Source organism: Lampetra planeri, chromosome 53 (assembly GCF_965212315.1).
Source record: "Lampetra planeri chromosome 53, kcLamPlan1.2.h2, whole genome shotgun sequence".
NCBI classification, from domain to species: Eukaryota; Metazoa; Chordata; class Hyperoartia; order Petromyzontiformes; family Petromyzontidae; genus Lampetra; species Lampetra planeri.
This window is the reverse complement of record NC_136159.1, coordinates 5,762,028-5,785,257: the sequence shown is the minus strand read 5'-3', so window position 1 is coordinate 5,785,257 and position 23,230 is coordinate 5,762,028. Positions and strand designations below refer to the sequence as shown.

Genomic DNA, 23,230 nt, shown 5'->3' with positions numbered 1-23,230 from the left:
ACGTCACCACGGCGCTTTGTGCCAGCCTAGGTGCACATTGAGGCCACGTGAAGAATCGATGGCTCGCTGCTGACCAGGAGGTCACGGGGTGGACCCAGGTGCCGTGGGGTTGACCGACTGAGATGACCGGCGGATGCACCAATTGTCCTCCCCGCTATGCCAACAACCTGCCGCCTTGCGTTTTTATCCGCCCGGCGCTCCGCTCGTTGTTGTGAGCGTCGCTCCTCTGCCCCCTCTGCCCTCCGCATGCTGTTGGAGGGCGACCGCCTCCATTCGCTCCCTTCACGAGCCTCCTCCTCCACAGAGGCCGATCTTGACGCCGCTGGTACCGGCTATCGGCAAGTCCAATCGGCTCCACATCCTCCGGTAACCCCATCAGCTCCATCTTTTCTCCTGCCCGTGCCGCGTCCGTTTAGCCCCCCCCCCTCTTCCTCTATCCGGCCAAACAGAAGCCCCACGCGGTGGCTGGGCACGCGGGTCTACGCGTATTACACAAACACGCGAGGCATGCACGCACCGCCAATGCTTAAGCTCCAACAGCTGCTCAATTAAATAGCACAATGGCAGCATCCAAACGCAATGTCCTTGAGTCTGACATTAGCCGTAGGTTTTTGGGGGAACACGTCATAATTGCTGCAGCAGCAGCAGCAACAGCAAGCAAGTAGCAAGCAGCAAGAAAGGAAAATAAAAACTGAGCAAAAACTAAACAGAGACGCTGCTGCGAAAGTAAACAACTTCGCGTAAATCATCGGTCCAAACTGACGCCGCTCACACTCTTTTGTTTCCGAAGCGGCTGCGCTGTTCTGAGAAACGAGGGTGCTCGTTACGTCAAAATTGCGGGAGATGATGATGACGACGACGATGATGGTGGTGGTGGTGGCGATCATGATGGTGATGATGTTTTTTGTAATGGTCATTAAGCAAGCGAAAGTGGCGACGCTGCTGCTGCTGCGTTGACGGTGGTGCATGAGCACAAATTACAAAACAAATAAAATCGATAAATGTGTCACTAGCACCGCTATTGGCCCTTAAGATGAAATACGTGACAAGAGGTGACGTTTCGAGACAATGGCTCTCCTTCACAGCACAGAGATCATCGCCACTGACAATCACGATCATGACGATGAGAGCCATCGTGAAAGTCATCACCATCGCGATCATAATTTTTCCAAGATGATCGAGGATCATTGATAATTAAAGTTAGCATTGTCATTGCAAAACGATGATGAAGAGTATTATTTGTGATTATTATGCTAATAATTACATTGATCGTGATGATAATGATTGTATGCTCATGGTTACGATCATGATGTGTATATCATGATGATTAATGATGCGGTTAATGATTACTGTCATCATGAGGACGATTATTTGACAAAGACGCTTCTATTTCAGCTGCTGCTGCTGGTGAAGATAACCGTGCTGATGCTGTTTCTACCCGGCCCTTCGAGATTGGTCCGCATACACGTCGCTGTAAGACAGCCACGTTGTGCTGTACCGACTCACACAGTGGCCCACAGCTTTACGTAAACTCACTAAAAGAAAACGAAACTTTTTTGTTAATTTTATTTCACCAGGTAAGTCCCACTGAGCTATGCAGCTCTTTTTGAGAAGCGACCTGGCCACAAACGAGAACTCAACGAAGTGGATTATGAACTGGAAATGTATCGCAGCCAAATACTATGAACGCGTAATGTTGACTAAAAATGTGGAGAAAATAGCCCAAAGGACCCCGAGAAAAATCCGCACGACCACGTGGAGAGAGACACCGCAAACTACAAATACACAGCAAGTGTCGACAGGGTCGGGATCGAACCCACGACTTCCTGTATACTAGGTTAGGTAGTTAACATCTCCTAGCCACCGTGATGATGAGAGAGAGACACGCAAACTCCAAATACACAGCAGGCGTCAGGGTAGGTATCGAACCCACGACCTCCTCTATACCACGCGAGGTAGTCAACATCCCCTAGCCATCGTGATGATGATGAGAGAGAGAGAGACACGCAAACTCCAAATGCACAGCAGGCGTCAGGGTAGGTATCGAACCCACGACCTCCTGCACACCAGACGAGGTAGTCAACATCTCCTAGCCACCGTGATGATGATGAGAGAGAGAGACACGCAAACTCAAAATACACAGCAGGCGTCAGGGTAGGGATCGAACCCACGACCTCTTGTATACCAGGCGAGAGAGTCAACATCTCATAGCCACCGCAGCGCCCCAGTCGAGACGGAAGAGACCGGGAGATTCTCCCGTCATGACCTGGGAAACTGAGACGACGGGAGACGGGAATAGACGTTTACAGCGTCACCCTCCAGCAGGAAGCCCGGGCAGGGCCTGACCGCTTCAGCCAAACTAACAACGCGGTCGACACAAATATCAAATGCTCCCAACGAACAAATACAGCGACGAGTACAACAAGCTGGTCGGTCAATCCACTAAGGGAGCCTCGTCACTGTTGGGTTGGTATTTTGTTTGTTATTAGGGGTATGTATTGACGGAATCGTAGTAAGAAATTTGCGTGGAAGATTAACAAGAAAACGTGAAAACGGACGCACGCGGTCAATGGAAAATGGAGGAATGGCCCCGATTGAAACATGATAGTAGCGCAAAAATAATTACCAGTGGTGGTCACTTTAGTTAAACTAGCAGTGAGTATGGTGAGTCAACAGTGGTTGACCGAGTGAATGAGAGGGAAAATGAGTGAATGAGCAAGTGGGTGGGTGGGTGGGTAAGTAGTTGAGCCAGTTTCGAGAGTGACCATATCGACGACGTAGTAAGCAGCTGCTCGAGTGAGCGAGTAAGCACGTGATCAAACGAGTGACCGAATGAGTGATCTAAAAAGTAAGCAGAGAGATCTGTGAGCGAACGAGTGCTCGAGCGATCGGGGAGCGATCAATACGGGTGAGCAGTGGACCGTTACTTGTGAGCAGTGCATGAGCACAGCTATGTTGCAGCCGATTGGGTTGCCTGTCTGGGTGCGATAACTCGCTGGCTGGATGGGTTTGCTGGGTTGTCCTGGGTGGGTGGGCTGGCTGGCTGGGCTGGGTGGGCTGGGGTGGCTGGACCGGGCTGGGCTGGCTGGCTGGGCTGGGTGGGCTGGGTTGGCTGTCTGGATTGGCCGAGCTGAGCTGGCTGGTCTGGGTGCGATAACTCGCTGGCTGGATGGGTTGGCTGGGTTGTCCTGAGTGGGTGGGCTGGTTGGCTGGGCTGGCTGGACCGGGCTGGGCTGGCTGAGCTGGGTGGGCTGGGTTGGCTGGGGTGGCTGGACCGGCCTGGGCTGGCTGGTTGAGCCACTCAAGGGCCAGCCACGGTGCCGCTATTTTTAGCAGTGGCACACCAAGAGGTGTAAATTTGCACGGCGCTCATCATTTTTCACTCGGGTCCTGGGTTGGCTGGCGAGGGGAGGGGAGGGGGGCCCGAGAGGAGAGGGGGGTGGTGGGGGGGGGTGTTGGGCAATGCGGGGGTGGTGGCATTGATAGGAGGTGGTGGTGGTGGCAGTGGTTGTAGAGCAGTAGTTGAGTGGTGGGTGGTTGGTGAGCGGGGGGTGGGTGGTGATGGAGGGGGGGGGGGGTATGGGAGGTGCATTGGCAGGAGGGAACAATATTACATGGCGATGCTGGCTGTGTTCGGAACATGGGCTGGCAAGTCTGTCTCTTGTGGCCGCGCAGAAGCTAAATATACGCTCGGCGCGCGCGCGCCTCTCTCACACCATCAACTGTGTCTTCCAGGACGCCCACGACCCAGCCTCCTGGAATGCGCCGATCTCATCGGGGCCTGGAAGCTAAGCAGGGATTTTGAGCCTGGTTCGCGATTGTGATGAGGGAAGACAGGAGGGATGGGGGCGGCTATGGAATGCCAAGACGTTGCAGGCTTATCGGCTGCGACGTTTGGGCACGAGATGGCGGTAGAGCAAGTTTGGAATATGCGAAAAACCTACCTGGATGGCCGAGCACTTCTTTCGCACCGTACGTAGCCAACCACGTGCTCAGCGCACGTCGATAACGGCCCCAAATCGCAGTGTCGAGGGTGTCACAGCTTCCTCGCACGTGCCCTGGGGATTGCCCGGTTTGCTCTGTGCCAAACGAAGCCAAACTATCACCGGTGACGTGAAGTCGCGGACGGACATCACAGCAGCAGCAGCAGCAGCCAAGGATCCTCCTGAAAAATCAAACGAAACAAAATACATATTTTACACCATTGGAACCTCATTTGCCATTACAAAATATGATAATTGTTTTTTTACCCTTCTATCTGGCAACAAAACTGACACCTTTTTAACAAGGAGTCATGTTTGCATAGACCACAATACCTGCAGTCGTAATGCAAACCAAAAACATAACTCTGATAATATATGCACTGTCCTTGAAGTTGATTGGTCCACACCCGAGACAGCTTTCCTTAGAGCCTAGTCTCACATGGGTTGGACCAGATGACGCCAAAGGAAAGCTGTCTCGGGTGTGGACCAATCAACTTCAAGGGCAGTGCATATATTATCAGAGTTGTGTGTTTTTTGTTTGCATTATGGCTGCAGGTATTGTGGTCTATGCAAACCTGACTCCTTGTAAAAAAAGGTGTCAGTTTTGTTGCCAAATAGAAGGGTAAAAAAACAATTATCAAAATAAATCTTGAGACTCACCGAGGCTCTGCTGCATAAATAAAGGGCACGTATTGCCCGGCCTACGATTAATCTGCCAGATCTCGGAAGCTAAGCAGATTTACAGCCTGGTTGGCGTTTGCACTGTTGCCGTCGTGCGTATAACAGGTGCTATAGGCTGCGTGGCTACTACGTTTGATACGCCCTCCTCCTTCTTCAGCTCTCACTGCCCAGCGTGGTGAAGTGGGGTCAAGCACATCCGTGTGACCCCGCAAGGCGTGGTGGGGGAGGGCGGGGTTCATCCAGCAGTGGACTGGCAGTGGAGCAGTGCACGTGCGTTATGATGACGACGACGACGACGATGATGACGATGATGATGACGACGATGATGACGATGACAACACGGAGTATCGCGCAATCGTGCGCGCACGTTTGCGGGTGGGAAATGAGTAAATAAAAGCGGCAGGGAAAATATTGTCGAGGTGTCGAGTTTAAAATAGTTATCGCTGGAGCGTGTGTGGGTGTGTGGGTGTGTGAGAGTGTGTGTGTGTGTGAGTGGGTGTGTGTGGGTGTGTGTGTGGGTGAGAGTGTCTGTATGTGTGGGTGGGTGAGAGTGTCTGTATGTGGGTGTGTGAGTGTGTGGGAGTGTGTGTATGTGTGGGTGAGTGTGTGTGGGTGAGTGTGTGTGTGTGGGTGAGAGTGTCTGTATGTGTGGGTGGGTGAGAGTGTCTGTATGTGTGGGTGAGTGTGTGTGGGTGAGTGTGTGTGTGTGGGTGAGAGTGTCTGCATGTGTGGGTGGGTGAGAGTGTCTGTATGTGGGTGTGTGAGTGTGTGGGATTGTGTGTATGTGTGGGTGAGTGTGTATGGGTGAGTGTGTGTGTGTGGGTGAGAGTGTCTGTATGTGTCGGTGGGTGAGAGTGTCTGTATGTGTGGGTGAGTGTGTGTGGGTGAGTGTGTGTGTGTGGGTGAGAGTGTCTGTATGTGTGTGGGTGAGAGTGTCTGTATGTGTGGGTGAGTGTGTGTGGGTGAGTGTGTGTGTGTGGGTGAGAGTGTGGGAGTGTGTGGGTGAGAGTGTCTGTATGTGTGGGTGGGTGTGTGTGGGTGAGTGTGTGTGTGTGAGAGTGTGTGTGTGTGTGTGGGTGAGAGTGTCTGTGTGTGGGTGTGGGTGAGAGTGTCTGTGTGTGGGTGTGGGTGAGAGTGTGTGTGTGTGTGGGTGAGAGTGTCTGTGTGTGGGTGTGGGTGAGAGTGTGTGTACGTGTGTGTGGGTGAGAGTGCCCGTGTGTGTGTGTGGGTGAGAGTGTTTGGGAGTGTGTGGGTGAGAGTGCTTGTGTGTGTGTGGGTGAGAGTGTGTGGGTGAGAGTGTCTATGTGTGTGTGGGTGATAGTGTGTGTGTGTGAGAGAGTGTTTGGGAGTGTGTGGGTGAGAGTGTCTGTGTGTGTGTTAGAGTGTGTGGGAGTGTGTGGGTGAGAGTGTGTGTGTGTGGGTGAGAGTGTGTCTGTGTGGGTGAGAGTGTATGTGTGTGTGTGTGAGAGAGTGTTTGGGAGTGTGTGGGTGAGAGTGTGTGGGTGAGAGTGTGTAGGTGTGTGTGGGTCAGAGTGTGTGGGTGTGTAAGTGAGAGTGTGTTTGTGTGAGTGTCTGTGTATGTGTGGGTGAAATTGCCTGTCTGTGTGTGGGTGTGTGTGTGTGAGAGTGTCTGTGTGTGTGAGAGTGTCTGTGTGTGTGTGTGAGGGTGCCTGTCTGTGTGTGTGTGTGAAAGTGTTTGTGTGTGTGGGTGAGAGTGTGTGGGTCTGTCTGTGTGTGGGGTGCGGTAGTGGTGCTCTACGAACACTGTGACCCGGGTTCAACTCCCGCTCATGGCCAACAGCAGTGACAATTATCTCAATCAGTCTTGGGCCTCTCCTATGTCGACTCAGCCTCAAATGAGTACCTGGTGCGGTGTGTAAACATGACCACGTGGGTTTGATCCCGACTCTGACGATGCCTGCTGTGTATTTGGAGTTTGCGTGTCTTTTATCATCATAACGATGGCTTGGAGATGTTAACTACCTCGCCTGGTGTGCAGGAGGTCGCGGGTTCGATCCCGACCCTGACGGCGCCTGCTGCTGCTGTGTATTTGGAGTTTGCGATGTCTCTCTCTCTCTCTCTTCCCGTGGTCGCGTGGGGTTTTCTCCGGGTCCTCCGGGTTTTCCCCTCCACATTGAAAATCAACATCGCGCGCTTCGAGTATTTGGCGGCGAAAAAATGTCCACGTGATGATGATTAGCGGCTCCGTTGAGCGATCATTTGTGATAGCGTCTGACACAGAGCTATGTAGCTCAATGGGCCTCACCTGGTGAAATAAATACAACAATAGTTTAATAGTTTGTAGTGTTAGCGCCCTCCTAGACGATCGGACCCAAATTCGACTTGTGTAGCCAGACACTCAGCACGTTCGTCAGTAACACCGTGGCGCCTTGAATGGAACAAACGTTTCGGGCGATGATCCTTCTTCATGGCGTATAAGCGACGGACGTGTTGAGTTGCTGCTGCTAATTGTGCACCACGGGGTCAATGTAGCAGCATCAGAAGCAGCAGCAGCGGCGGCGGCATCACCAAACAGTGAAGTCAACTCCGCGTGAGACGAACGCACCGAAGCAGAGGGGGGTGGATGGATGCCAGGCTTCGAAAACAGCAACAGCGGCGCGCGTGCATAAAAACACTCACAGCTCATCCGACGATTAAAACAAGTGTCCCACGTCTAGACACGCCTAGGGTGTCTCTTAGTCACATCTAGACACACTGTGGGTGTCTCTCTAAGTCACATCTAGACACTCTGTGGGTGTCTCTTAGTCACATCTAGACACACTGTGGGTGTCTCTCTTAGTCACAGCTAGACACTCTGTGTGTGTCTCTCAGTCACATCTAGACACACTGTGGGTGTCTCTTAGCCACATGTAGACACGCAGTGGGTGTCTCTTAGCCACGTCTAGACACGAAGTGGGAATTCGGACGGCTACAGTGGCGTGATCTCCGCTGCGTAAGTGAATGGGCGAGCGGGCAAGTGGGCGATCTGGTGAGTGAGTGGGCGAGCAGGCCAGTGAGTGAGTGGGCGAGTTAGTGAGTGGGTGAGTGAGTGGGCAAGTGGGTGAGTGGGTGAGTTAGTGAGTGAGTGAGTGTGCGAGCGGGCCAGTGGGTGACTTAGTGAGTGAGTGTGCGAGTGGGTGAGTGATTGAGTGTGCGAGCGAGCCAGTGGGTGAGTTAGTGAGTGGGTGTGCGAGTGGGTGAGTGAGTGGGCGAGCAGGCCAGTGGGTGAGTTAGTGAGTGGGTGAGTGGGCGAGCAGGCCAGTGGGTGAGTTAGTGAGTGGGTGAGTGGGCGAGCAGGCCAGTGGGTGAGTAGGTGAGTTAGTGAGTGGGTGAGTTAGTGAGTGGGTGAGTGGGTGAGTGGGTGAGTTAGTGAGTGGGTGAGTGGGCGAGCAGGCCAGTGGGTGAGTAGGTGAGTTAGTGAGTGGGTGAGTGGGTAAGTTAGTGAGTGGGTGAGTGGGCGAGCAGGCCAGTAGGTGAGTATGTGAGTTAGTGAGTGGGTGAGTTAGTGAGTGGGTGGGTGAGTGGGTGAGTTAGTGAGTGGGTGAGTTAGTGAGTGGGTGAGTTAGTGAGTGGGTGAGTGGCTGAGCGAGAGAGCGGCTGATTGGATCTGCTTCTCCTCTCTCTGCTCTCCTCTGATTTCCCCTCTTTCACAGACTCGCGTCTAGCCTCCCGACAACACCCGCTCCTGCCCCCCCCCTAACCCCCTCCTTCTCCACCCCCCATCTCTCCCCCCCCCCCCCAAAACACACACCACCCTCCCACAACCTTCCTTATTCCCTAACTTAATTAAGTAGCAGTCTAATTGCCTCTGTGCACACTTGCGTGCAAAATGTGTCCCGCGAATACCTGGCCCGCTATTTTGAGTTCTATCTCTGTGTGTGTGTCGTTGTGTGTGTCGTTGTGTGTGTCGTTGTGTGTGTGTGTCGTTGTGTGTGCGTGTTGTTGTTGTTGTTGTCTGTGTGTGTTGTGTGAGAGTGGGGAGCGGTGGTGCAGCGGTTAGCGCGCTGCGCTACGAACCCGGCGAACCGAGTTCGATTCCCGCTCATGGCCAACACCGGTGACGATTATCCGCACCGGTCCCGGGCCTCCCCTCGGTCGACTCAGCCTCAAATGAGTACCTGGTGCGGTGTGTAAACATCGCCACTAGGGAGACAAAGGCGGCCGGGCGTGGTGCTGGCCACCCACCCCCTCGCGTGCCGTGCCGGCCTTCATAGGTGCTTGCTAACAGCACTTGCCCCAACAGTCCTGCGGAGGCTATACGGGGGATCTTTGTCTTTGTTGCGTGAGCAGCCTCGCGGCTCGTCACGCGGAGTTTGTTGCTGCAAAAAAGTTTCTCGAAAGGTAACACGGGGATGAGTTAAATAATTAAAAATAACTCCATCGGGGTGGGGGTGGGGGGGGGCGGGTTATTTCATTAATTAAGTGCGCCCGGTAATTGCTTCACGATAGGCATGAGATGGGCATTTGGTTTGCAGCGCTCCCTGTGATTTCGTGATTGTTGAAACGGTGTCTGCAGCCAGCCGCGGGACGCGCTCAGACACTAACGCGCGACTACTAAAATCGCCCCGTTGCAGCCTTCAACAGACTGTTGGGCAAAGTGAGGTTAGCGAGGGCCTATTAACAACAACAACAACAAATAAGGTCACAATTGCCACCCGCAGTAGCGTCACTCACGCCCCAGCTAACCTTTGTCCCCCCGCGACACTCATTTGAGGCTGAGCTGACCCAGGGGATGCCCGGTACTTGTCCAGATACAAGGCACTGAGCGGAAATCGAACTCTGGTGTGGCGAGGTTTCGTAGCGCGGGGCGCTAACTGCTGCGCCTCCGCTCTTCGTGACAGTCACTGCCATCTTCTTGGTTCTTTCGGTAAAGTCACGTAGAAGGGAAATAATAAAATAATAAAAATAAAACATAATAAAATAATTCTCACGACGTTTCGGCCACAACGGCTGCTTGCGTTGTGGCCGAAACATCGTGAGAATTATTTTATTGTTTTATTTTTATTATTTTATTATTTCCCTTCTACGTGACTTTACCGAAAGAAACCAAGAGGATGAATCCCTGCAGTCACGAAAGCTTTAAATCGAAAAATCACTGCCATGTCTATAATGTCGCTTGCGTGTTGTCTCTAATCCCCTCTCTGGGAGCCCGGTTCAATATCGCTTGTGACGCTTTTGTTTACACGAGAATTCCTCAACGCATCTCAAAAGAGTCTATATCGCAAGAGGGTCGTTCTACTAATTACTAATGATTTTTTTTGAGACAGCTGCCAATGCCGCTGCTGCTGCTGCTGCGTGTGATCTCACTCGTTTGATTTCCAGGTATTTGTTCAGCATCGGAACTGTTATAGGGCGCACGCCGCAAAGGGTCGTGCCGTTCTCTCAGAGATCCGAAGCTTTTGTGCGCTCATCTGAAGCCGATAGACCGAAAATTGGTAAAAAAAAAAAACTAATTTATTTGAGAACTAAACTGAGATTACTCTCTGGTTCTTTCGGTAAAGTCACGTGGGTAGAAAACAATCATAAAAGAACACGACGTTTCGGTCGCAATACAAGCGTCCATCATCAGGTAAGAAAGAATGATCCGCTGTTGTGGATTAGGTAAATGCATAGTTTATTTTACAGCCACCTACTCATTAAAGTTAAATCGTAAATATTTGTTGCGTGTATATAGTCCGAAAATGTATTGCAATGACACCAGTCCTGGGTGTGTGGGAGGGTGAGTGGGGTGAGCTGGTGGTAAGCAGGTGAATGGGTTAAGTGGATGAGAAGATGAGCGAGTGGGGGGGGTAGGGGTGGTGAGCAAGTGAGTGGGTGAGTGGGACGGTGAGTGAGTGATATGAATGGATGAGTGGTGAGTGAGTGGGTGATCGGGTGAGTAAGTGGGTGAGCGGGCCAGTGGGTGAGTGAGTGGGTGAGCAGGTGAGTGAGTTGGTGAGTGGGCGAGCGGGTGAATGAGTGAGCGAGTGAGCGGGTGAGTGGTTGAGCGAGTGAGCGGGTGAGTGGGTGAGCGGGTGAATGAGTGAGTGAGTGGGTGAGTGGGCGAGCGGGTGAGTGGGTGAGCGAGTGAGCGGTGTGAGTGTGTGAGTGGTTGAGCGAGTGAGTGAGTTGGTGAGTAGGCGAGCGGGTGAATGAGTGAGTGAGTGGGTGAGTGAGTGAGTGAGTGGGCGAGCGGGTGAATGAGTGAGTGAGTGGGTGAGCGAGTGATCGAGTGAGTGAGTGAGTGGGCAAGCGGGTGAATGAGTGAGTGAGCGGGTGAGCGAGCGAGTGAGCGAGTGAGTGAGTTGGTGAGTGGGCGAGCGGGCAAGTGGGTGATCAGGATGACTTTTGCACCGGAGAGAGCACCTGACCGGCTCGAAATAGCCACCCGGGGCTCTGAGCGACTGCGACAGCTGCTGGCAGCAGCAGCGGCACGCCGAGCGGAGCGGTACGGCTCGGAGCGGAGCGAGCTGCGGGGAAACTCGCGGATTTATTCCGAATACCAGCGCCTCCAGAGCGCAGAGGGTGGGGGGCTGATGGGACACGGGGAGCTGGTGGGATATGGGGAGTGGTGGGACACGGGGAGTGGTGGGACACGGGGAGTGGTGGGACAGGGGGAGTGGTGGGACACGGGGAGTGGTGGGACAGGGGGAGTTGGTGGGACATGGGGAGTTGGTGGGACACGGGGAGTGGTGGGACAGGGGGAGTGGTGGGACATGGGGAGTGGTGGGACATGGGGAGTGGTGGGATACGGAGAGTGGTGGGACATGGGGAGTGGTGGGACACGGGGAGTGGTGGGACAGGGGGAGTGGTGGGACAGGGGGAGTGGTGGGATACGGGGAGTGGTGGGACACGGGGAGTGGTGGGACATGGGGAGTGGTGGGACAGGGAAGTGGTGGGACAGGGGAGCTGGTGGGATACGGAGAGTGGTGGGACACGGGGAGTGGTGGGACAGGGGAGTGGTGGGACAGGGGAGTGGTGGGACAGGGGAGTGGTGGGACACGGGGAGTGGTGGGACACGGGGAGTGGTGGGACACGGGGAGTGGTGGGACACGGGGAGTGTGCCGTGCCGGCCTTCATCGGTGCTATTTGCGAACAACACTTGCCCCAACAGGCTGCCGAGGCTACGCGGGGGATCTGTGTTTGTCTTTGATAATTGATCATTGTTATTCGCTTCAAAGTGAATTTCTGTTCAAATGAGCGTTGAGGCATTGGTGCTCATTCCCGTTCACAGCCACGAGACACGACTAAGTAGTGATCACATCCACAGCGAGAGGCACACTGGATGTGGTGGGTTGTGTGTGTGGGGAGGGGGGGTCACCGTTCCAAAGGTCATCTGCGCCGAGCGGGAAGAGCGCGCAGCCGAGGCGGCGGCCGGCGACCTTTGACCCGGCGACGGCGGCGATGACGCGAGGCAACACAACCCGTCACCCTCCTCGCGAGAAGAGGGGAAGATTTCGATTGAAAGCTTTCGTGACTGCAGGGATTCATCTTCTTGGTTCTTTCGGTAAAGTCACGTAGAATGGAAATAATAAAATAATAAAAATAAAACATAATAAGATTTCGATTTAAAGCTTTCGTGACTGCAGGGATTCATCTTCTTGGTTCTTTCGGTAAAGTCACGTAGAATGGAAATAATAAAATAATAAAAATAAAACATAATAAGATTTCGATTTAAAGCTTTCGTGACTGCAGGGATTCATCTTCTTGGTTCTTTCGGTAAAGTCACGTAGAATGGAAATAATAAAATAATAAAAATAAAAAATAATAAGATTTCGATTTAAAGCCTTCGTGACTGCAGGGATTCATCTTCTTGGTTCTTTCGGTAAAGTCACGTAGAATGGAAATAATAAAATAATAAAAATAAAACATAATAAAATTTCGATTTAAAGCTTTCGTGACTGCAGGGATTCATCTTCTTGGTTCTTTCGGTAAAGTCACGTAGAATGGAAATAATAAAATAATAAAAATTAAACATAATAAGATTTCGATTTAAAGCTTTCGTGACTGCAGGGATTCATCTTCTTGGTTCTTTCGGTAAAGTCACGTAGAATGGAAATAATAAAATAATAAAAATAAAAAATAATAAGATTTCGATTTAAAGCCTTCGTGACTGCAGGGATTCATCTTCTTGGTTCTTTCGGTAAAGTCACGTAGAATGGAAATAATAAAATAATAAAAATAAAACATAATAAGATTTCGATTTAAAGCTTTCGTGACTGCAGGGATTCATCTTCTTGGTTCTTTCGGTAAAGTCACGTAGAATGGAAATAATAAAATAATAAAAATAAAACATAATAAGATTTCGATTTAAAGCTTTCGTGACTGCAGGGATTCATCTTCTTGGTTCTTTCGGTAAAGTCACGTAGAAGGGAAGTAATAAAATAATAGAAAAATAATCAAATAATTCTCACGACGTTTCGGCCACAACGCAAGCAGCCGTCCTCAGGTGAAGACCAGGTCTGTCGGGGAGACAGCGTCTGAATGAATCGTCGTGAGAATTGTATTTTATTATGTTCTATTTTTATTATTTTATTACTTCCCTTCTACGTGACTTTACCGAAAGAACCAAGAAGAAGATGGGGAAGAGTCTGTGTGGTACACAGACAAAACAAATAAACAAACAAATAAATACACGGCAGAGAAGAAAAAAACACGCACGCGCGCGGGTTCCGTAACGCGTGCGCGCGCCCTCAGAGGGGGGCGGGGTGGGGGGGGCGAGGGGGGGGGGCGAGGGGGGGGTCAATGGATGAGCGTTGAAGATCGCCGCACGCGGTGGGGGCACGACGCCTCTCGGATTGGCGGCTCGAGGCTCTGGAGGGTGACGGGGAACCCTTGGGCCGCTGTGCGATCGAGCCCTGCCCGGGGTTGGTCCCCAGGCGCACGGCAGGAGAATTCGCTCGTGTCGGACCGTGGCCAGGATAGTTATCGTGACCCTCCACCACCACCACCACCTACACCACCACCACCTCCACCACCACCACCACCACCTACACCACCACCACCACCTACACCACCACCACCATCACCTACACCACCACCACCATCACCTACACCACCACCACCACCACCTACACCAACAACAACCGCCATTCGCCACTAAGTGGCGGTGACGTCACCACGACGCTTGTGCCAGGCCATGTGCACCCTGAGGCCACGTGAAGTGTCGAACGCCCGCTGGCAGGAGGTCACGGGGCAGACCCAGGTGCCACGGGTCGACTGACCGAGATGACCGAGATGACTGGCTGATGCACCACCTGTGCCCCCTACTGTGCCAACTTGCTGTGCTTTAGCCACCCGGCGCTCCGCTCGTTGTTGTGAGCGTCGCTCCTCCGCCCTCCGTTGTTGTCGGAGGGCGACTGCCTCCAACTGCCCAGTAGCGTCCTTCACGAGCCTCCTCCACTGAGGCCGATCTTGACACCGCAAGACCACCTACACCACCACCACCACCACCTACACCACCACCGTTACAGAGAGGACAGACGGACAGAACGATTGCAGTGAGGCTTTGCACCTTCGTAGTGAAGCTGAGCCGGGCACCACAATGCGATGAACTTGGATAACTTCTGCGTGGCCGGTAGAGCAGAGTGGACGGCACGTGACTGGTCAGGAGCCGCCGCCCAGAGCGAGGGGTATACTGGATGTGATGTGCCGGTGGGGGAAATATTTCCTTGGGTGGTTTGGTAGGTGCAGTTGGTGGCACACCGCAGGCAGTGGACCACAGCCATCGCCACTACCACCACCACCACTACCACCACCACCGCTACCACTACCACCACCACCACTACCACCACCACTACCACCACCACCGCTACCACCACCACCGCTATTACTACCACCACCACCACTACCACCACCACCGCTACCACTACCACCACCACCACTACCACCACCACTACCACTACCACCACCACCACTACTACCACCACCACCACTACCACCACCACCACCGCTACCACCGCCACTACCACCGCTACCACCACCACCGCTACCACCACCACCGCTACCACTACCACCACTACTACCACCACCACCGCTACCACTACCACCACCACCACTACTACCACCACCACCACTACCACCACCACCACCGCTACCACCGCCACTACCACCGCTACCACCACCACCACTACCACCACCGCTACCACCACCGCCACCACTACCACTACCACCGCCACCACTACCACCACTACTACCACTACTACCACCACTACCACCACCACCACTACCACCACCACTACCACCACTACCACTACCACCACAACCACTACCACCACTGCTACCACCACCACCACCACTACCACCACCACCGCTACCACCACCACCACCACTACCGCCACCACCGCTACCACCACCACCACTACCACCACTACCACCACCACCACTACCACCACTACCACCGCCACCATTACCACCACTACCACCACTACCACCACCACTACCACCACCACCACTACCACCACTACCACCACTACCACCACCACTACCACCACCTCGACTTATTCGATGACTCCCTGCGTCCAAGGCGTGGCCCTGTTCTGATTTATTTTTTATTGCCGATGTTCTACGTGATGCAAGTCGTTATCTGTTGCGCGGAGAGGCTGGTGGGGTGGGGTGGGTGGGTCTTGGGGGGTGCAATGTGCGTTTTGTGCTATATATATATTTGTTTTATGTTCGCTGCCCTCTCCGTCTCGTTTGTCCGTCCGTTGTTCGTCCGCACCGGGCGCTATCGTGCGGAAGCATTCGGGGAAGGGGGTGGTCGCTATCTGGAGGAGGAGGAGGGGGGGTGCGCGCGCACGTGTTGCGCCAAAAATACCCCACGGCGAGACGCGGCGGCGGCGGCCACCGCTCGCCACGCCGGAGGACGCACGGCACAGAGATGACGACAATCGACGACACCGCCACTACCACGACCACCACCGCTACCACCACTGCCGCCACCACCACCACTACCACCACCACCGCTACCACCACTACCACCACCACGACCGCTACCACCACTACCACCACCACTACCGCCACCACCACCATTACCACCACCACTACCACCACCACGACCGCTACCACCACCACTACCACCGCCACCGCTACCACCACTACCACCACTACCGCCACCACCACCACTACCACCACCACCGCCACTACCACCACCACCGCTACCACCACCACCGCTACCACCACCACCGCCACCACCGCAGCCATCACCACCACCACCAAAGGGGCTTTGTTTCTCGCTGAATATTCTCCGGGCCGCTGGTTGGTCCCAGGCGTAGCGGGTGGATGTTGGATACTGGATGTTGTGTGCTGGGTGCGGGACAACATTGTTTTGGCAGATGGTCGACCCAGAGAGATCCCCCAGAAATGAATCCCCGAGTTTCATCCCCATGATGATAATAATGATGATGATTTCACTGTGTAACACGATTTTTGTTCCTGGGTAATAAGTGTTATTTCATAATTGCTTATGCCTCAAAAGTATAAAAAATGGCTATTATTCCCCACAAACTTTGCTTTTGTGAACAGGACTTTACGTGAAGGAATCACACAAATACACATCACGTTTTCTCATTGAAAATATGTCAATTTCAAAATATCACTGTTCTGGTCACAAAAGCAAAGTTTATGGGGAATAATAGCCATCTTCTGTACTTTTGAGGCATAAACAATTAGGAAATAACACTTACTACCCAGGAACACAAAAAAAAATGTGTTACACAGTGTTATCATCATCATCATCATCAGTGTCTTATTCTAAGATGACACGTCAACGCTGAGATATCACCAAACCAATGACGGCTGCCTTCCCGCGCCAACAGTGAGCCCATGAGCCAAGAGGTTGGACGGTACCAACAGGGGGTGGACAATACTACCAGTGTCCACCACTCTCAGTGTCCACCACGAGCAGTGTCCACTATTTGTAGTAGCCAACATCGTGGAAAAATTGTGAGCGTGTGTACTGTCTGTTTAATGGACCCCCCCCCCCCATCCCTCGCTATTCCTTTCACTTTGCTCACTACGTTTCTTTCCCCCCTATAAAACATACTGCGGTGATTTTTTTTTGTCTGTCCATTCATCATTCAAAGCTACCTCGTTGACCTTGCTATCATGCATATATGTTTTGATCTAGAGATCAAATGTTCCGGGGGGGGAAAAAAACATTGGTAGCACTTGCCACCCTACGCGGTACCGATAAGCCGTTTTCGGGCTGACAGGCAAATTTAATGTTTAAACTGGCCACGCGACGTTGTTAACGAAGACAAATAATACTGGTAGGAACCTCCTGGTTACACCAGCCCACAGGGGATTATTGTGTCCGTCCGTCCGTCGTGAAGGGAGGGGCTGGGTGGGGAGGGTGGGGAGGGGCTGGGTGGGGAGGGTGGGGAGGGGCTTCGTGGGGAGGGGCTGGGTGGGGAGAGTGGGGCTGGGTGGGGAGGGGAGGGTGGGGGGTGGGAGGGGTGGGGCTGGGTAGGGAGGGGCTGGTCACCCCGTGGTGCCCTTATAAAACTCAACGTTTAACCTACTCACGCCGGCTTGTGCCCGCCCTCACAGTCGGGCATATTTGCGGAATACACCACGCCGCCGTTGACCCTGGCCATTGACCGAGCAACACAACGTTGCTACCAGCTCCCTCCGCAGGAATGTGTTGTGCAACGGTGAGAAGGATGCACCGATCAACGTTCGGCGTTAAGGTGGAAGTCCAATGAATGTCCGCTGGATACTCTGCGAGTTTTAGATATGAGCCACCCACATTGATGCAGCCAAAAGCTGCTCCACCGAGGTTAAGCCATCAATGACAACGTGGTAATCCTCCATCAAACACGATGACGGTGAGTGCTCAACGCAGACGTTTTGTGCAAGTGCTGTTAGCGAGTAGCGTCTATGAAGGCCGTGACGGCACACGAGGGGGTGGGGGGTGGCAGCACCACGCCCGGCCGATATTGCCTCCCGAGTGGCGGTGTTGACTACACACCGTACCAGGTTACTCATTTGAAGGCTGAGTCGAACTAAGGGAGTCCCAGCACCGGTACAGAGAATCCTCCCTGGTGTTGTTGTCCGTGAGCGGGAATCGAACTCGGGTCGTCGGGTTCGTAGCGCAGCGCGCTAACTGCTGCACCACCGCTCCCCAACAACAACAACAACAACACACACACGGACCCACGTTCACAACACTCCATCCACAGCAGCGGTCCGCTCGCTCGCTCTCCCATCGCCACACAGCCAACCCCTCACCTCTTCAGCCCCTCTGCCCACCCAACCTCCCCCCACCCCCCTAAAACCCACCGCCCCCACCGCCTCCACCCCAACTGCAGAAATGTCACCCGCAGTCAATCGTTCCACTGTCCACTCTTGTGACCTTCTTCTGCCTGTGCCCGCTCGCAAACCATCTCGCCCCCCCCCCTCCTCTTCCCCACAACTCCCCTTAGCCCCCCCCATCACCCCCTCCCAAAAAGGCCGCATGGCTGTACACCCCTCTAACTACCCCTCCCTCTCCTCCCCTTCCTCCCTCCCCCACTCCCTCCCTCCCTCGTCCCTCCCCAACACGGATTGTAAAAAAAAGAACCTCGCAACTCTACTGGCAGCGCCTGAGTCTGCGTGGGTTAGTCTGCAGTGCAACGACCTACGGGACGCTTCGCCTGGGAAAAGCCAGCTGGTCTGGCTTTGAAAACCCCAAGAAGATCCAGGAGAGGGTTTTTTTTTGTTTTTTTTTCTTCTTCTAACCCACACACACACACCGCAAAAAATAAGAAAGCCGCTGGTCGAAATTTATTTGCTAAACATTTACTTTCTGCGTCGTTTCATCTCTTCTTTTTTTTCTGAGTCATCTGCATTTTTTTTCCCACCCGTTTCTTTTTTTTCCAGCTTCTTCTTCTTCTGCCCGTAAAGTTTACTTTTGTTGGAAACGGTGAAGAGATTTGTTCTTGATTTTGTTTTTTTTGGGGTGGTAGTGGGTGGGGGTGGGTGGGTTGGTGGGTGGGTGGGTTGGTGGTGTTGGAGGTGGGTTGGTGTGGAGGGAGGGAGAAAGGAAGAGAGAGAGAGAGAGACAGAGGAGCGATATTTTCTTTTGGTGTGAGATCGAGAGAAAATCGCCCGACTGGCACGGCTGACGACAAGGCAAGAGAGAGAAAGAGAGGCCCTCCTCGAGCTGGTGAGTAAGTTCGTTAGCCCCGGCGTGACGGGGGGAGCAGTGGTCACGATAACCGTGTAAAGATGACCCGATATAAATGAAACGTTTTGGTTGAAAGTTGTCTGTATGTATACATTCTTAATTTGGAGCTTTCGTGACTGCAGGAATTACTCTTTGGTTTTTTTGGTAAAGTCACGTATAAAGATAAAATAATAAATTAAATACTAGCATACGACGTTTCGATTGCAACACAAGCAATCGTCATCAGGTATAAATGAAATAGCAACAAAAATCTAACCAGAAAACTATAGACAGACATATAAGCAGACAGATATCACAGAGATACATAGAGAGAGAACACACATAGGCACACAGAGAGAGAACGTCTCTGTGACGAGGCCTTAAATAGAGAACTTCTTTCGCGCCGTACGATTCCAACCGTGCTCATCGGAAAGAACAACAAACTAACCCGTTCAAAAAGACAAAGCGCTTCCAAAAGAAACGAGTTGTCAATGTAGATGATGTAAAAGTGCACCGCTTCAGTGGAAGGTTATTTTTTGCCCAAAAGCATTGAGACGTTAAACCAGCGCTAAAAAATTAACCCGTAAAAACAAAGTTTTTCACTATAAATCCTTTATATGCGTGGCGGCTAGAGTCCTCTCGTCCTCTGGCTTGAGATGGCTGCCACCTATGGGTCAGATGATTGCCTGCCACCATTAAGCAATTGGTAATTAAATATAATGGTTTTTTTTCCTAAAAAGTGTAAAGAGTCTGTGTGCAAAATGTCAGCTCGATTGGATCACGGGAAGTGGGTTCAAAAACGACCGAAAGATTTGCACGGTCGTAAGCGCGCAAGCAAGTGAACTTAATATAAAGGATTTAAAAATAACTCTACGTGTCGTACATGGACAAACGCGTTTTGCCGTGACAGCTACCACCACCCTTCCGCTTCCATCACCGCCAACGAAGCGCTTCCTGTGGACGAGCGCGTGTTGGGAGTCGATGCGGATTTCACGCGTGCGCGCGCATTTATCCTCTCATCTCGTTTGATTCTTGACTAAAGTCCGTGACAGTGGTGGGATGGATGGCTGCTGTGGTGGTGGTGGTGGTGGAAGGGTTAGCGACGCACTTGCCTCGCAAACTCCATCCAGCATGTTGAACTTCTTTCGCGCCGTACCGTCGGCAGCCGTGCGCACGATCGGAGGTGCGGGAAAACGCGTTGTTCCCTGGTGGGGTAAAGACGTCTGGCTCAATGCGTGGAAGAGTAGGCCAAACACCCTGCGCTAGAGCGCCCTCACGTGAAGGCACCTTCCGCACGGCGGTGGCCTGAGCGGGCACTTGCAGGGCCGCGCCTTTAACCGCGTGCATTTGCCGACTGAGCGCGTCTGATCTTCAAGAGATAAAATGTTGCTTTCATATCTGTTTGTAACGTGTTTATGTAAGTGAGCTTAGCCGTTAATGAAGTCAGATGGCAGTACATCAAGTGGGTTGTTTGTGCCGGGGTGTGTGTCAGTGTGTGCGTGTGGGGAGCGGTGGTGTAGTGGTTAGCGCGCTGTGCTACGAAGCTGGTGACCCGGGTTCAATTCCCGCTCACGGCCGACACCAGTGACGATTATCTGAACCGGTTATGGGCCTCACCTGGGTCGACTCAGCCTCAAATGAGTACCTGGTGCGGTGCGTAAAAACATCGCCACTAGGGAGACAAAGGCGGCCGGGCGTGGTGCTGGCCACCCACCCCCTCGTGTGCCGTGCCGGCCTTCATAGGTGCTCGCTAACAGTCTTGCCCCTACAAGCTGTTAAGGCTACACGGGGGATCTTTGTCTTTGTGTGGTGAACAGTTCATGGGGCTTCTCCCGACCCTCTGATTTTCTCCATCGCGAAGCAAACTGAAACTCGCGTTGAGACGTGGAATTGGCCAAACATCCCAATGTGACAGCATCCACCCTCTTTACGCACGAGTTTTGAAGACATCGCACCGTGTTGTTTTCAGTTTCAGGAGGAAGGGAGGTCGGCAGCCTATGGCTCTTTAAGGAACTGATTCGTGACTTCATTCACCACTGTACATTGTGGCTCTCTTGAAATGTTGAGGTTTTTTTTATTTCAATTTTTTTGTACCGAATTCAGAAGTAAAATGACGTGTCTGGTTGCCCTGTTCGAGATTTACGCTCGGCACGACGCAACCGCGTCTTCACAATCGCATCTAAATTCGCCAAACTCTCTAAATATAACGTACGAAATAATATTTGATGATGCTGCTGCTGCGTTTGTAGTAGTGCATCAGCACAAACAACAACAGCAAAATGCAACACAGTCGTCAATACCACGGCGGCATTCGAAGAATAAAACAAATTAGGCGACGTTTTGGGCAATGGTCCTTACTCATAGCACATAATCGCACATTAAGTCAACAATCAACAGCCTGCAACTTAGCAAGTGTGTGCGGCCTCCATAGGTGGTGCTCGCCTAACAGCACTTGCCCAAAGCCTGTTAAAGGCTATACTGGGGGGGGGGGGGTCTTTGTCTTTTTTGTTACTTTTAACTTTTATTATGAGAACACGTTATGCAGACGCTCTATGTTGTATATTTATATATTTGTAAGTTTGGGCCGCGAGGTGGCCACGAGATGGCATCGAGTTTGTGCATTGTCTGTGTTTTGTTTGTGTATTGTCTTGTTTGTGTATTGTTTATATTGTTTGTGTATTGGTTGTGTATTTTTTGTGTATTTTTGTGTATTGTGTAGTGTTTGTGTATTTTTGTATATTGTTTGTGTATTGTCTTTGTATTGTCCGTGTATTGTCCGTGTATGGTTCATGTATTGTCGGTAACTTACTGTGCGGCAGTGGTGGTGGCAGATGTGAGTTGCGGTGGTGAAGATAGCCACAGTGGTTATGCGATTGGCACATGTCCCGGTTTTTTGTACCTCCGAGGTGGCAACTCTCCACACACCCCCCCCCCACCTCCCACGTGGGTGCCACGTGGGTGCCAGGCTAGCACGGGTGGTGCCCGCGTGTTCTCTCCACTGCTGACTAGGGCCGGTCTGCGTCAGACAAGGTAGAGTGGAGTACTCGCCAATTACTCGATAATTACACGCGGAGAGCGACTTCAGCGTGGTTTCAGAGCAACTCAGTCGCAGCTCCATAGCAGCTTCATCACAGCAGCCTGTACCACCACCAACTAATCCGTGCGGAGTGCCAGTCGGTGGTTTTGTGTCAGTGGTGGTTGTGGTTGCATGGGTGGTTGGTGCAAAGTGGCTGTGGCATCGTGTGCTACCAGTCATCTCGGTCATCTCGGTCAGTCGACCCGTGGCACCTGCTGGGTCTGCCCCGTGACCTCCTGCCAGCGGGCGTTCGACACATCACGTGGTAGCCTCAAGGTGCACTTGGCCTGGCACAAGCGTCGTGGTGACGTCACCACCACTTAGTGGCGAATGGCAGTTGTTGTTGTAAAGCATTTGCTTTGTTTGAAACAGCAGCCTCCTGATTGTGCCTGTCTGTGATTGGACGGGATCGGTCCTTAAGTGGTTTCATTTGACGCAGACATTCCTACTGGTTCACTCTCCTCTTCTTAAGTTATCTGCTGCCCAGAAGCTGTCTCCTCCACCGTGCCCCCCCCCCCTTCTTCGCCGCACTCCGCGCCCTCTGGGTTCCTCGAGCCCATCGCTCGCCCCGTCGCCGCAAGCATCTTAGCCGCACTTATCGGGTACTAGAGGGGGGATATTTTCGACCTGGCAACAAACACCTGTGTTCATAATTTTACCGTGGCGCTCAACTCGCCTGTCACTTCAAGGTGGGGGGGAGGGGGGGGGGGTCTGTATAGTTGGTCGGTTCGGGCATTGCTGTTGTTATTTTCACCGCTATTATTGAACAATGCCGAGGTGTGTGTGGTCACGTGTGGCTGCTCGGCAATGGTATTTCGGAGATTTCTATTCGGTCATCGGTCAGGGGAAGAATCCCCCTCCCTCCCTCCCTCCCCCAGGCCCCGATGTAAATGCATCCCTCCCTCTGCAATACCCACGCTGTGTCCCACCATCTCTCATCCCTGCGCATACGTGAGCCGACACCACCACCATCACCGCCGACCACGTCTCCTGAAACCTTTCACCAAATACACTGCGCACGCTGCAGTATATTTATGATACGTGTATTTAAAAATGCAATACATAGCGCTTGTATTATTATTATTATTTTAATAACGGTAATTTTCAGGCCTTTGTCAACTCACTGCTGGTTGAGTGCCTCTTCCCACACCTTGTCCAGTCATGGAGGTTGTTTGAAGTCATACTTCACCACGCGAGTTGGTGAAAGCCGCTTCAGATATCACGCATCACTGATGCTAGCCGTGGCCCGGGAATCGAACTCAGCGTGCCGGCTCCATCGCGCAGTGCACGATGCATATCCCATCATCACAATCATTCATTGTATGATAGAGACGATTTAACTGTACGTTTATCTACATGACGGGT

The 23,230-nt window shown here is 52.5% G+C and overlaps 1 protein-coding gene across 1 annotated transcript in view; it reads left to right on the top strand.

Moving 5' to 3' along the window:
- Positions 1–18,243: 18,243 nt before the first annotated feature.
- Positions 18,244–23,230, top strand: part of LOC144734834 (myocyte-specific enhancer factor 2C-like) — a 115,614-nt gene continuing 110,627 nt past the window's right edge. Inside the window, exon 1 of the mRNA XM_078617234.1 lies at positions 18,244–18,789. The gene's annotated coding sequence lies outside the window, so the exon portion shown is untranslated. The remainder of the gene's footprint in view (positions 18,790–23,230) is intronic.